This window comes from Agelaius phoeniceus, chromosome 5 (genome assembly GCF_051311805.1).
Source record: "Agelaius phoeniceus isolate bAgePho1 chromosome 5, bAgePho1.hap1, whole genome shotgun sequence".
Taxonomy (NCBI): Eukaryota; Metazoa; Chordata; class Aves; order Passeriformes; family Icteridae; genus Agelaius; species Agelaius phoeniceus.
The window spans coordinates 7,180,680-7,195,397 of record NC_135269.1 but is presented as its reverse complement, the minus strand read 5'-3'; the positions used below and the strand labels follow the sequence as shown (position 1 = coordinate 7,195,397).

The following is a 14,718-nucleotide window of genomic DNA, read 5'->3' as shown; positions in this document are numbered from 1 at the left end:
TTATTGTTTTGCAAATCCAGCAGCTGCAGGGGAGGAGGTGACTGTGGGTTTGGTGAGATACCATGTATTACTAGTGCTTTGCTTTAGCTTTTTAATTAAATTATTCTGTGACCTTTCACTGTCAGAGACACTATCAGGCACAAAAATAGTTTGATCTTCAAATGACTAACTTAAAGTGATGCCTTCTGCTTGACAGTGTGGATTAAGTGTCATGGGGTATTTAAGGTTCAGCACATGTATAAGGGCAAACAGGCAGAAAGGACCTACCAGATCCCACATGGTCCATATATAATTATAATGATATTATAAATTATATTATAATTATATAATATATCATAGTATGTATTTCCAAAGCCTGTTACGCTACTACCATATAAAGTCTAGCAGGCCCTTACAACCAAGCAGTGACTTTGCTGCTTCTTTGGGAGGTCCCTGCACAAATCAAGCCTCTCCTGGAATGGGATTCCTGCAGCAGAGGCCTCAGTGCCCCTTGTCTAACTTGTTGCAGGGCTCTGTGTGGCTGAAAGTCTATGGCTGTGCAGCTCAGCACATCTCAGCTGGAGCCTTATATTTAAATTATGCCTCCTTTTTAACAGTGTTTTCTCCCTGACAATTTCACTGAAAGAAAGAAAAGACATCCCAAGCGTTTTAGGCTTCAAAGACTCAAGTTGACACAGAATGATACAAAGCACAGCCAGATGTGCTGATTGAACCCCAATAACACAAAAATACAACCTCTGCCAGCAGAAGGAACACAGCAGGTGTTGTTGAAGATGCTACTGCAGTAGAGAAAATGAATAATTCGGGGTAGGTTAGAGACATCACCAGCCTCACCTGTCCCAGCAGATGAGACAGGGATAGGGAGGTGCCTCAGAGTAAGTAAGACACACCCAGGCAGAGATGCAGCTCTTTCAGAAGCTGGAGGAGGTCTCTGGTTTAGAGGTTTGTGACAGTCCCTGCATTACAAAAGGGCATCCAAAGAATATGTTTGTTTTTTTTTTTTTCCTCCAAAGGGGAAAGTTTTTCCAACTGAATACTTCTCCCTGATTTGGAGGCTCCAGGCATGCTTTTTGGAGCTTATGGAAAGATCTATCCTATAGATCTTGGAGCAAAAGTTGTTCATAACATTGTTCTGGAGTTGTTCACAACCAATCTGAAATAGTCTGTGGATCATTTTAAATACTCAGTGGTTTAAAAAAAATAAAAGGTGTTTTGAGATAGCTGAAACAGGATGCTTAACAGGGCAGTAGAAATGTTTCAGGGATGACACATCAGTGCATGTGGCAATGTAGATGCAACACAGGTGAAATATTTGAAATTCTGTAAAAACCTGTGGGTTATTATTACACTCTGCTGAGGGCTGGAGGTGTGAGAAAAGATGTGGCTTTCAGGGTTCCCTTCCCTCATAAGCTGCCTTTATGCTGTAAAACTTCTCATCAGCTAGACCAAAGACACTGCAGGGTGGGACTGGGGGAACTGCTGGTTGAAGAGCACATGGATGGCCCCAAATTGCCCAAATCCCTCCCTGTCTGGGTGTATGGGACAGTGCTGTAGGTGTCTGCTGGGGAGTTACACTGTCCAGACTTCAACCAGGTAATTACCACCTTCCACAGAATCAATGAATACTGAAAAACACAATTAAGCCCAAACTGAACTTCTCCAAAGTCGCCATTCACCCTCTCCCCCACATGGACAAACTGCCAATTGTCACAGGAAGCTTCCATGTTCCATTAAATTAAAAATGTAAATAGCTTTGACATTTACCAGTGCTTCCTAAAACTGAAAGCACCTCCTCATAAACTGACCATGCACTTCCAAAGACAGACTTGAAGGCTGCTTGGCAAGCAAACTCACCTGTCCTCCAAATGTATTGACGTTTTTCCTCTCACACAGCAGTTCCTTTATTTTCCCAAAGATCAGAATTTTTCCATTCCAGTAGATATTTTTCAGGACTGCTCTTTAGTTCCTTCCTGAAGAAACATGTTTGAAAATTGATCTTATCTAAGTTATTTCCTTGTCTGACACAGAATATTAGTGGAAGTATGAATATCAAATTCAGGGCAGCATGCCTGTCACCAAGGGGATGAGGAGTGCCTACAGTGAGAACCAGGCTATGGAACTTTCCAAACAGCTTTGGAAGGCTGATCTCTACAAAGTCTTACATTATTTGTTTACTTTCAATGCCCAGACTTGTGCTTCATTTTATTGAACAACCAGCCCTGAAGTCTTCCTAGTGGCATTTAACATGCATCTCTTATTTTAGTGTCAGACATCAAATCTACAAGTCTAGCTTGCACAACATGCATCACGAATTTCTGCCTAACTAACGTTTATGCAGTGAAAACATTGTTTTTCCTGAAAAATGTAATGTAAAGAAAACGTAATAGCAAAAGAACAAAGTTCACAGTGAAAATGGTGTGGCATGGTTTTATCCTATGATAACACAACAGTTAGGATAAAGAATATTTAACTTTGATAATAACAGCTGAATTAGATACATCATTCCAGAGACACAAACTGTTCCAAGCCTGGCTGCTTCACAGAGGGTGGATGCAGAGATTAAGTGACTTTCTGAGAGTAACACTGGAGGTCTGTGGCAAAGTCAAAAACTGATCCAAGAGCTGCCAACTCCTCTCCTGTGTGCACCACAGGCCTGTTGTGCCTTTTGACCGGTGTCGGTATTTTGTACCTGCAACAGTGTTTGTCCTCACTGGCATTGTTAAAATCGCTCTCAAAACCATCAGAAAACACCAGCTCTCACCTCCAACACGCCCCATGTTTGGCCTCACAAGTCCTAACCCCCCCTCAAAGCTGGGGCAAGCTCCAGGAGCATCTCCCAGCAGATGACAATCATACAGCACTGACAATCCCATCTCCCTCCCATCCTACAAACACGGCCCCACAGACCTCCCACCTCCCCCAGCCCTCTGAACAATCTGCCTCACAATTTATTTGCCAAACCTGCAAATCTGGCAGCATGGTGTGCAAAGTCTCACCCACCCATCAGTGTCTAGAAGGAATCTGTGGTTCAGGAACCCCTTTCATATCCAGTCTGGGATGCCCATACTCAGCTGGTGCCCAGCAGCTCCAGCTGGAGCAATGAGCTGCCTCTGCTCTTGGAGGGACCTTTGCAAGTAAATTTTTGCAGAGCTTCATTTCCAGAGAAGATAACCCCAAAGCCTTCACCTTTTATTTGGGATAACTTAGAGCATGGAAACTGAAAGGCTGTATGGGAGGGAATCAGAAAAATTCAACCAGCTGTTAACCACTCATGTTACTACATCTCAGTGGGAAATAAACACCAGACACGTGCCCTCCAAAACCTCCCAGGTGTGATTTGTCCAGAGCTGCAATACAACCAGAAATATAATTTAGGAATTGCACACCAGCTTGTCTTGGCACTGATCACCACAGAACAGCCACTGCACCTCATGTTCACACAGAACTGCCTCCCTTAGGGCCTTCCTAAGTGAAGAGAAATCATGTTGTGCCAGAAGCCATCAAATCCAGCTTCCATAAATTTCTAAAAATGCTGAAGGAAAAAATAAAACATGAAAAATGTTTGGAAGGAGCAGTAAATTAATATGGAAGTCTACAGTACATAGAAAATCTAAAATTATCACTATTTTAAAAGCATTGATTATTTCCCTTTTTGCACCTCCTTAGTTTTCACGAACACACATACCTGTTTTTATTGTTGCATAAACCAGCTCATTCAGCTTTGTTCCTCTTGTCCAGATTCTATAACTTACAGTAGATGAAAAACAAAAAGCTGGATTCTGTCCTGTGATTAAAAAAAGTTTTCAGGGATGAAGTTTCCCAAGTAACCACGGAAAAGCCACATATTGATCATTTGTGCTCAGAGTTCTCCCTTTCCCAAGGGAAAGAACATAAAAACATGCATCTGTTTATATCAGTTTGAGAGGAAGTGGTAGAAAGGATGACTGTAACAGTGCCCTGTCCAACATGATTTCCTGGAGCTCATCTGCTGATGCTTGAAGTGCATCTGCACAAAGTAGATCTTTGCTAAGCTTCTCAAAATATATGAACCCTCAAGTGTTTCAGAACAACAAAATCAAAATTAGGTGATAATAGATATGCAAAACCAAAGCCACCTTCTCCCTCTCTCTCAGTCCACCCGCAGGAGTTAGCAAAGTATATTCAAATTTGGGTTTGAACCCATCAGCACCAGTGCAAACATGATTTTCAGAAATCTCAGAACAACAGCATTTATTTCATTAATTTCTAGTCCCTGTCTCCAGATGGAATAATTCCCACAGCTTTCCCTCTGGAAGCTTTGAAATGGCAATGACAGCAGAGAAGGGAAAGAGGATTACCATCACAGAGACTTACCCTACAGTGATCACTTGCCAATATTAGCATACGCATAATACTTTTAACATAGACATAGAAATGACAAGGAAATATGAAATATTCCTTTCAAAATATTAAGCTATCCCCAGGGTGATGGCTTTGAAAAAGTAGAATACCTTATACTATTCACTAATTTAATTGCACAACGTGGAAAGCAGCACAGTGCTTTTCCCAACAGGCATCAAGTGGAGGGGCCTCTTGTGGAGACTCACGCTGTTCATTTGGTTGGTAATCCCTGGAAGACACTTTGTCATTGCCATGCATTCCTGTTCACTGACAATTTCTTTCTCTGAAAACCTGCTGTCACTTCAGGGTGTGCTGGGCAGCCTCCAGCACATAATAAGCTCCAGAAGATGCTCCTAAACTCCCAGTGCTTTGTAGGCTTTGGCAATAATCAAAATGAGAAGGGACAAGATGCTGAGCATTTTCTCTGAGGGTTCTGCATTTTAGCAATTAAAAAACTGGATTTGTAATCCCACTCATTTACCTCACATATAAGACAAGATTTTTGTTTTGTTTTAGGTTTATTTTCATTGAGTGATTGAGGATAGCAGGATGTCAGTGAGTGAAACTGAAAGCACCTGCTTGGCATTCAGTGCCTGATAGTTTCTAATGCCATGGGTTGGAAAAGTGTAATCTAGAATTTACTTTAAAAGAAAGAGGGGAAAAACAGTTAATAAATCAAAAGAGGGGAAAACCAGTTAATAAATCAAAAGAGATATGTGGCTGTGGTGCAGGGATCCTTGGGATATGGCATTTGGAGAACCAGCAGTGGATTTGGCACCCAAGGAGAAGCAGCACTATTGCCTCCATACCAGCTCTCACCAAATCCTCCCTGCCATATCCAGCACAACCTTCACAGTAGCAAGTTGTCCTTGGTATGACCCACAGGAGTTTTCCAGCTAGTGAAGTCCTCCTCTCTTCCGCCTATTCCCTCAGAAGGCATCAGTTTTCTATTTTAAAAATATCAAGTCACCCTATCTCAGCTGCATTATAAACAAAGACAAACAAAACAACCCAAAACAGTTTCGTGTGTGTGGAACAAGAAAAAAAAAAAACACTTCAAACCCAAAGAAGTTTCCAATAAGTCACTCATTGAAATTCAGGAAGAAAAAACCCCAAAGGGTAAAAATACCCCCACGTATCCAAGTTCTCTGAGGCCATTTCTTTCCCTCATCTGTGTTCCATCATCTTCTTCCTTATCCAAAAAAGTTGTGGTGTCCGTGGGAGTATGAACAAACATTGGTGTGACCACGGAAAGGAACTCTGTGTCTGGCAGCAGAAAGCCGTGCGTTATCCCGTCTCCAGGAACTCGGCCTTCCTTCGATGGTCATAAATATTCTCTGATGACAAAGCAGAGGGTAGTCATTCAACCAGACTGAATAATACTGTACAACCCTGAAAAGCACACTGGGATCTGTGCTCTGTCCCCGGCCACAACAAAGATCCACAGGAAACAACCCGACTGGCCTCGTGTGTAGGACACCCTGTGCTGTCACATCCACCTTCAGGGTGACTCAGGCAGGAGTGCTGGGCTTCCCTCTTTCAGAGGCCTCAGCACACCTGGTGGCCATAAAATTTATCTGAGGACAGTGTCATGCAGAGCAGCCCTTGGGGAAGGACTTGGGGGTGTTGGTGGGTGAGAGCTGGGCCCCTTGTGCTGGGCTGAGGGTGATCAGCCTCAACCACACATCACTGAACGACACACAAAGGCTGGAGAAAGCACCAAAGCACAGGCTATCCCATTAATGATAGCTAGTGTATGCTATTAATGAGTACACAATCAGTTATGACACCTTTTTAGTTACACTGGGTCCTTGGGAGTGTTCAAAGTTTAACAAAACACTTAGACACAAGATTTTTGAAGGGAGGGGGAAAAAAAAGACTCATTACACCATTAACTTTACACTAGACTGTGTAATCAAAGATCTCTTAATTTTCAGGAGAGTGTTACTTGACATCTTGTTGCATAAATATTCTGCTTGTGCAAGCAGATCTGGGAGTTATCAGTAATGCATGTCATAGTCTTGCCAAAGTTATTGATGAGAAAATGATCTTCATGATCAACCTTCCCCTACCCAGAAGAAAAAAAAATAAGACTTAAATGTAAGTCACTCTTCTTCTTCTGGCCTCCCTTTTTGCTCCCCAAACCCCAGATTAATAAATTTAGAGTGAATAAACAAATAATCACTTCATGCTTACCCATAGGCCTTCTTCTTTTATGGCAGCCTTATAAATTAAATTTAATCTTGCCCTTCAAGGTAGAAACAAGTAATAAAACTAACCTGTTTATTAGCCAGTGTAGTTTGAGAATTATTCTGGCATTTCTGCCTTTGAGAACGTGAGGGATTGTTGACACAATGGAGGCCAAGCATGCATTTATGGTGCATGATATCACCGTGGGGCTCACAGAGGCAGTTTACTTATTCCACAGATGACTGCCACAAGAGAATGTAATTGCTCAATAATGTGTCAATGTACCCATGGGAAGCATTTAAGTCATCTGAGACCTGTATTGGGAACTTGCCAGGGACCCCAGCGCTACCTCCAACTTGCACGAAATGGAGGAATTGTGGCCATCTTCTGCAGCAAGGATAAACAGAACAAGGGAGAAAGTCAGGACAAGTCAAAAAGTCTACCCCTTTCTCAGAAAAATGAACACAACTGGAAGGGGAAGAACTGTTGCCCAGATTCAGGGAAATAAAAGCTGAAAGATGAACAAACTTCCAAGCAGGGGAGTCCACATCAGTGTGGTATTACTCCAGCGCATGAGATGATCTACACTGGGGAGAAATTACCTCACCAAGACTTAAAGCCTCAGAAATAGATGTAACACCTGACTGAAAAGCTATTTATGGACAATGAAATGCTCATCTCCACCATGGCTTTATTTTTTAGTCATAAATCAAGTTAAGGTGAAACATCCAAGTGATTGGATATTAGTGTGAGATAAATAACAATTAAAACTCTCTGAACACTGCAAATCAAGAAGCATTGTGTACGATCAGCTTAATAAATCAGAGTCTTTTCCATATTCTCAAGAATTAAAGGGTCATAGGATGAGATCCAACTTCTTGGATGCCTACTTTCAAGCATGTAACTACTTCCATTTTTTGAGAACACTACCCAAATACTTTACAGTTCAGGTACATGAAAATATCTGGGTGAGCGAAAGCCTTGGTAAGGAAGTTACCATTGGAAGATTTGGGAAGCTTTTCAGGCCAATAGAAATTGTAACTCCCTCCAATAAGACCCACAACAATGTAAAGAGACCCTGCAGATAAAGTGAGAATGACCAGAGTTCCCAGTGACTCAAACAAAAGCAGGAATTTACAGCCTTTCCCAACATCCTACTGGATAATCTTTCATGAATTTTAAAATGGTTTACAGGATGTTTTCTGTTCACCTTTCCTCAAGACACAGCTCAGAGGCACAAATGGGTTCAGTCCTCAACCCCACAATGAGTCAAAGGATCTGACTGAAGGACATCCACTGTGCCATGCCATGATGCTCAGCTCAGGGCCCACATGTGACCTACTCCATGTAAAAGAAAAAAAGCAAAATTCCTAGTTCTGCTAATTTCAGGTTAGTCTTTCAATCTAGTTTTTTTTTCCCCCCAACCCTCCCTCTACTTCTCCCTCCCACCCCAATCTGACTTTTCCTATTTCAAATGAGATTTAGAAGTCTGCCTGATGGCAGGTGGGTGGAGGCACTCCAGATACTATGTTTGTTGGTAGCCCAGCAGTTATTTGTGGTTGACTTTTTTGTTTGCCCACAAGAATTTCCAGGGTGGTGTAAACAGACAGATGTGGGTTCTCTTCTGCTCTACAGATCACACCATAGAGAGATATCAAAGGAAAAAAACAGGCCCATGAATAATGCACTAGTGAGAGCATTTGAAGCTCTGAACTTTAAAGACTGGCCTCTGAATTTCTTGGTTTAATTGTTAGGTATGGGCACTCAGGCTGCCAGATAGCTTTTGAAATCAAAACATCATGGAAAGGTTTCCCGAATATTTAGAAGTTTATACAAAGTGTAAGTGGGCTCAAGCACTGGCAAACTCCAGGCTGGTCCCACCCTGACAGCACTGCCCTAATCTTACATGCTAAAATTGTTCTTTCCTTCTTTCCCTCAGTAACACAGTGGTTTGATTCTTACTTCAGTGAGGCATCTCAACAACTATCCCATGGCTCACTGCTGCTGTAGCACTGGCATGCTGAAGGGGAGGGTTTCAAAGGTATGGATTAGTAAAGCTCCACTGATTTCAGGCTAATTCATACCAGCCAGGAAATTCTGCCCCCTCTTCTCTTTTTTTTTTTTTTTTTTTTTGCTTCTACTGTTACCATATTATGCAAATGCTACTTTTGCCATGGAATTTCTATGTGCCTTGTTCTCACCTCACTCATCATGGCATCTTTAGCCTTGAGATGAACAATTAGCCCATGATTAAAATCACATTAAGTGCAACTTGCTAATCATTCTTACTCTGGAGTTTCCAGCTAAAGCTTTTCTCATAATGTATTTTTCCAGGAGGATTTGTATATGTTTCTGTCGGTTTATTTTGGAGCAAGGCAGGTTACAGAGGCACTTTGATTCAGGGCTGGACATGGATTATTTTAAGTAGAGAGAAAAAGGAGTCTTGGTTCTAACAGCCTTGCACTGTCATCTTGCGGTTGCAGTGCTCAGTTCTGCACCCTTATTTGGAAATGCCTTGAACAAGAATTCTATTTGAGCAGGAAGAAATGGTGATAGCCCCACTCCTAAGGCTTTGGTTTGTTTGGAGGCCTCCTTCCTGACATTCTGAGACAAGACAGAGTGACCTTGCCAACTGTTTCCACTTCAGTTTTTTCCATGTCCTTCCTTTGTGAGAAGAAAGCTTCACCTCCTCCATAAAACCATCGTTATTTAGAAGACTTCATCTCCTCCAGACTTACAGCACTTCCACTATGAACATGTGCTCCAAGACAAGTTTTCAGGGCAGTGTTATGCACAGTCCTCCTTCCTGCCTGACCTTTAAAGGGGGAAAGCTCTGCCACCATCAGCTCCAGGTGAGGGACATATCTGTTTCTCAACTGAGGCAAATCACTCAACATCTTCTTGGCTTTGCCCACTAATCTCAACCTGCAAACAGCAATTATTTTTGCCTCTTTTCTGGGCTGCTCAAGACACCAAGCATGGGATTATCCTTGTAGACCCTTCCAAGAGTTAATTTCCTGAGCTTGCCCAAGAGACAAGAGAAAGCCCTGAGCCAGGCTTCCCCTCATCTCCAGCAGTGGTGTTCCCAGCCAGAAAGCTGGTCTTCCACCTGCTTCCTTAAATCTTACTCTTGGATAAAAATAAACCATATTCTGCAAAGACATCCCAAATCCATCCCCTCCCAGTGAAACCTGGCCAAATCATCTATAAGTGAGTCACCAGAAATGAGGAAATCAACCTAACTAGTTACTTGGATGTGTGCAGCTGGATGTTACCCCAACCTAAACTACAGATTCCAAAAGTTGCATCCCTGTCCTCCTCAACAGGCAATACTTAGATCTCCTTCTATACAAAATCCTCCTTACCATTTTACCAATACCAGCTTAAATTTTTAAGCTTAATCAAAAGCTTAAAAATCTTCATTGTTTCTGTTTGTGCAATTCACTTCAGTCATTTGTCTCAATTTAGAGGTAAAAATCCTCATAAGGTCACTCTTGTTACATTCAGTTTCAGCATCTCTATTTGGGCTGCCAATACCTTGAGGAAATGTTTATTTTTACAGAAACCACAGTTAACATTAAGAGTCAGGGGCAAAAAAATTAAAAATGGGTTTCTAAGGGACTTAGTTTAGTACTTGGGGAAAAACCCACTTTATTTTGATTAGAATTGTGTTACTCTGTTCCCTTGAATGAAATGTAGAGTATGAAAAATGAACTCCCCATTTTTGGAAAGAACTGTCTCTCAGCATAAAATGTTGCAAACCATATTTACTTCAACTTTTCTTTAACATGTGAAAATCGTCATGATTTTGCAGACAGATTGCCACAGATAAGATTTGTTTATCAACCCAAAATCTTACTGCCAGAAGAGGGATCCTCTGTGGCCTTTGGAATCCATTAAAGCTCTATCCAGAATCTCTGTGAGGGTTATACTCTAAAACTCTCAAAATACAAGAAATTCATGCAAGATTTTTTTTTTTTTCAGCTATAAGGGATTTTAAAGGATAAGAATTATCTATTTTGTCCTCGCACTTTCAAAATGACTACATTTTAGTTTAGCTTTAGGAAAAAAAAGCTTTAGATGAAATGTAAAACCACTCTAGAAAGAGGATTGCAGAATAATGGGGTGGTATGGAAACTTTGGGAGCTGAGACTTACCAGAAGCGTGACAACCGTTATCAAACATTCCTTGGACACCTCCAGGGATGGGGACTCCACCACCTCCCTGGGCCATCCCTGCCAATGCCTGAGCACCCTTCTGGTGAAGAAATTCCTCCTGATGCCCAACCTGCACTTCCCCTGGCACAGCTTGGGGCCATTTCCTTTTGTCCTGTCCCTTGTTCCCTGGGAGCAGAGCCTGAATGCCCCTCTCCTGTCAGGGAGTTCTGCAGGCTCCCCCTGAGCCTCCTTTTCTCCAGGCTGAGTTCCCCCAGCTCTCTCAGCTGTTCCTGGTACTCCAGGCCCTTTCCCCAGTTCCATTCCCTTCTCTGGACTCACAAATGTGACGAATCCCTTTTTTGGCATGCTTAGCAGAGATGTCAAAGGGTGTGTAGGAAATTCCCATGCATGGAGATGCCCTTGAACCGAGGGACTGATAACCTGCAGAGGCAAAGCAAAACCAAACCCAGCTCAGCACTTGGGACCTACCATCACCCCAGAGCGCAGGAACACACATCCCTCAAGGCCACCAGCACCAAACCCAGCTGCTGCTGCTGCTGCTGCAGGGCTCCAGGAGCAGCAGGGACCACCTCTGACAGCAGCACAGCACACACTAATTCCATCCTTGCCCTCGCTGCCGGCACTGCCAGCCCGGCTGATAATTGGCACCGACTGCGGCCGTGGTTGCTGTGATGTGGGAGCTGCTTGCCAAGAGCTGGACTGAGACCACCAACTCACTTCAGACAGGCCACTAAACACCCATCTGAGGGTAACCACGAGGTCCCTCTCAGCTTGGGCTCGATTCAAGCTGGGGACTTGGAGGTGAAAAGGCTCCGCATTCAATTACCAGTCCCCTGAGTCATCCCATCCACCCTCTATAGTTATTACAAAGTGCTCTGGTAAGCAATATCTGAGAACATTACATGTATTCAAAATGCTAAAAATACACGTCTAAGAAGGCAGGGAAAAGTTCAGATCACTCAAAAGTACATTTTCCTTTCTCTTTAAAAAGAAAATTTAAAAAAATTTCCATTTGCTTTTTCTTTTTTTTCCCCAAATACTTTTTTCCACACCCTGCTTTGCCATTCCAATTAACTTCTTGCAAATATCTTTAGAATACTTTAAATATCTTTAGAATACTTTAAATATCTTTAGAATACTTTAAATATCTTTAGAATCCTTAAATATCTTTAGAATCCTTAAATATCTTTAGAATCTTTAAATATCTTTAGAATCTTTAAATATCTTCAGAAAAGAGAGACTGTTCTTGGAAAAAGATAAATGTTCCTTTTACCTTTGTGTTTTCTAAACAGCTAAATCAGTACTAGAAAGAAGGCGAAAGTACTTGGGGGGGAGGGGGTGTGAGAAGGGTAGCAGGGAACAAAACAAAATGTTAAAAGATGGATTAAAAAGGCCCCACACTGAAATGACAAGTCCCAGGGTTTCTCAAATGTGAGGATTTGTTTTCAGAGTGGTGCTGCCCTCTGGTCCCCCAGGATATGGTATTTTCAATGCAGCTCCAGAGGGTCACCAATCCATTTGTGTCACCTATCCTGGGATCTGACAACTCTCCCCAGGGGCTCGGTTAAACAAGCCTGCAGTTTTTAAACAAAGTGGATTTTAATTGAGAAGCACCTGTGGTGAGAGTCTACCAGCATTTATTAAAAAGCAGATTTATCACAGTGAATCACAGAGGGGGGAGGTGGGGGAGCAGCAGGGAGGGGGAGTCCACACGTACGTCATACCTGCAGCACAGAACCAGCCCTTTCACAGAAAACCCTCAGAGAAATGTGTAGGATTTGACTGCACCCCACAAAGAGTGTTCTTCCCAACAGGCTGTTCCCAGGGTGCTGAAAAGCTATCATTCATAAAAAATTATTGAGGGGGAAGGAGGTAGCAAAAGGGAGTTCAGGAGGCCAGGGATGCCAGTGGGAGCTGCAGAATGAGACCCTCTGTGAAGCACGCACCTGTTTGTGGCCACCATAAAAGCTTAACTAGAAAGCCTAAAGTTCCAAACTAGGGGGTGGGAGAAAGGGGGAAAGAGGGAAAACATAATGAAAGCTTGTCCTAATATAAAAATAAACTTTAACCCATGCAGTGCAGACTCACAACAGATGGCTGCAATTTAGAAAAAAAGCCCTGGCAATGAGAAATACACAGAACTGAGGAGGAAACTCTTCAAGACACATCTTGGTATCATCAAACATGGGCTTGGGGAAAATACTGGAATTGCACCACTTTATAAAATATGTGGCCAAAAAACCTGCTTCTAAAACAAAATTTAATGTTGGCCAAGAGAGCAGTTGATAGAGGTGCCAAGGTCTGCCTAAATGTAGTAATAAACAATTCCACTAAGGAAGAGTTTGCAAGACAAGGAGAAGAGAGTGAAGCCAACAGTTACCTGATACACAGAAGTTTACAGTGACAAGGGATGTGCTGTAATTTTAATGACACTATTAGTAAGAGCTATTTGTGGCAGTGTTATGCACTCCCTTTACCCTTGGTGAGGGGCAGAAATGATGTGCTCAAGCCTGTTGGCCCAGTTTAGAAGACTTAAAATTAAGGGTGAGGCTCCTCAAAGGAGTCACTAAGGATGCTTTTTACCCTCAGAAAATATCTGGGCATTTTCATCCATTGTTTCCTTATCAATGTTTTCCCATTTATTGCACACATAACACTGTCTTTTTTCCCCCCTTGTGTATGTAAATCAGCCTCACTTCTAATCAAAAGTAGGCAGAGCCTGTGTTGTTCATAAGAAAAGAAATGCATGGTGCAGAATAAAGGGGGCAAGGAACAGAAATATCAGCCACTCTACATCCGATGTCTGGGAAAATGTGGTTTTGTAAATGATTTATCAACAAATTCAGAATTTGCTTTTTTTCTCTTTTAAAATCACTGCTGAAGTAAAAACCTCCTTCTCCCCTGCCACAGTGCCTTGATCTGCAAGGCTTGCTTCAACTTTTTTTATTAAGACACTGTCAGCTTGGACTTGCGTGGAGAGAGACTATTCACAAGAACATGGTGTGACAGGACAAGAGGGGATGGCTTCAAACTGAAAGAGAGTAGGCTTAGATTAGATATTAGGAGGAAATTCTTCCCTGTGAGGGTGGTCAGGCTTGGCCCAGAGAAGCTGTGGCTGCCCCTGGATCCCTGGAAGTGTCCAAGGCCAGGCTGGACAGGGCTTGGAGCAACCTGGGATAGTGGAAGGTGATTCCAACCCCATAGCATGGGGGTGGAATGGGATAAGCTTTAAGGTCCCTTCCAACACAAACCATTCTCTGATTCTATAACTTCTAGATCTCTTTTTCTAGGGATTATCTTTTTTACTCAGCCTATCACATATATTCATCCAGCATGCTCTTCCCTTCCTCCACTTTAATTCTTACATTTAACATTAACAGCTCAATAGCTCTGTGGCAAATGTAGATAACCTCCTCCACAATTAATACAGAGGTAATCTGAAGCAGCAAACTGATTCTTCTCCCCCAACTCCTCCCCTCAAAAAAGCCCATGGACACTATTTCCATGATGTGTTCCATGACAAAAGTGCCAACAAAGTGCAAATGTTCAGTGTTAAACTGATTCCTAGTCAAAGTTGTTTAAATACATTTAAAAGAAGCAATAGACATAGGATTTATCATGAAAGGCAAATGCTTTTATGAGCAGCCATTGAACAGCTCACTGTGCTGGCCCTGCTGAGGCACTGTGAATTTGGGAGCCTGTTCTGGGTCCCTCACTGCAGGAAAGGCACTGAGAGGCTGGAGAGTGTCCAGAGAAGGGAACAGAGCTGGGGAAGGGGCTGGAACACCAGGAGTGGCTGAGGGAGCTGGGAAAGGGGCTCAACCTGCAGAAAAGGAGGCTCAGGGGAACCTCCTGGCTCTCCACAATTCCCTGCCAGGAGGGAGCAGCCAGATTGGGATTGGTTTGTTCTCCTGAATAACAAGAGACAGGACATGGGGAAATGGTCTCAAGCTGTGCCAGGGAGGTTTAG

The 14,718-nt window shown here is 42.6% G+C and overlaps 1 long non-coding RNA gene across 4 annotated transcripts in view; it reads right to left on the bottom strand.

Moving 5' to 3' along the window:
* LOC143694085 (uncharacterized) overlaps positions 1–14,718 on the bottom strand; it is a 106,762-nt gene that overhangs the window by 86,495 nt on the left and 5,549 nt on the right. For 3 of the 4 annotated variants that reach the window (XR_013182275.1, XR_013182277.1, XR_013182274.1), the window contains exons 2-3: positions 3,686–5,717; positions 1,855–1,970 (exon numbers count right to left, since the gene is read on the bottom strand). This is a non-coding gene — a long non-coding RNA (uncharacterized LOC143694085). The remainder of the gene's footprint in view (positions 1–1,854; positions 1,971–3,685; positions 5,718–14,718) is intronic. The other variant, XR_013182276.1, reaches the window with a different exon arrangement.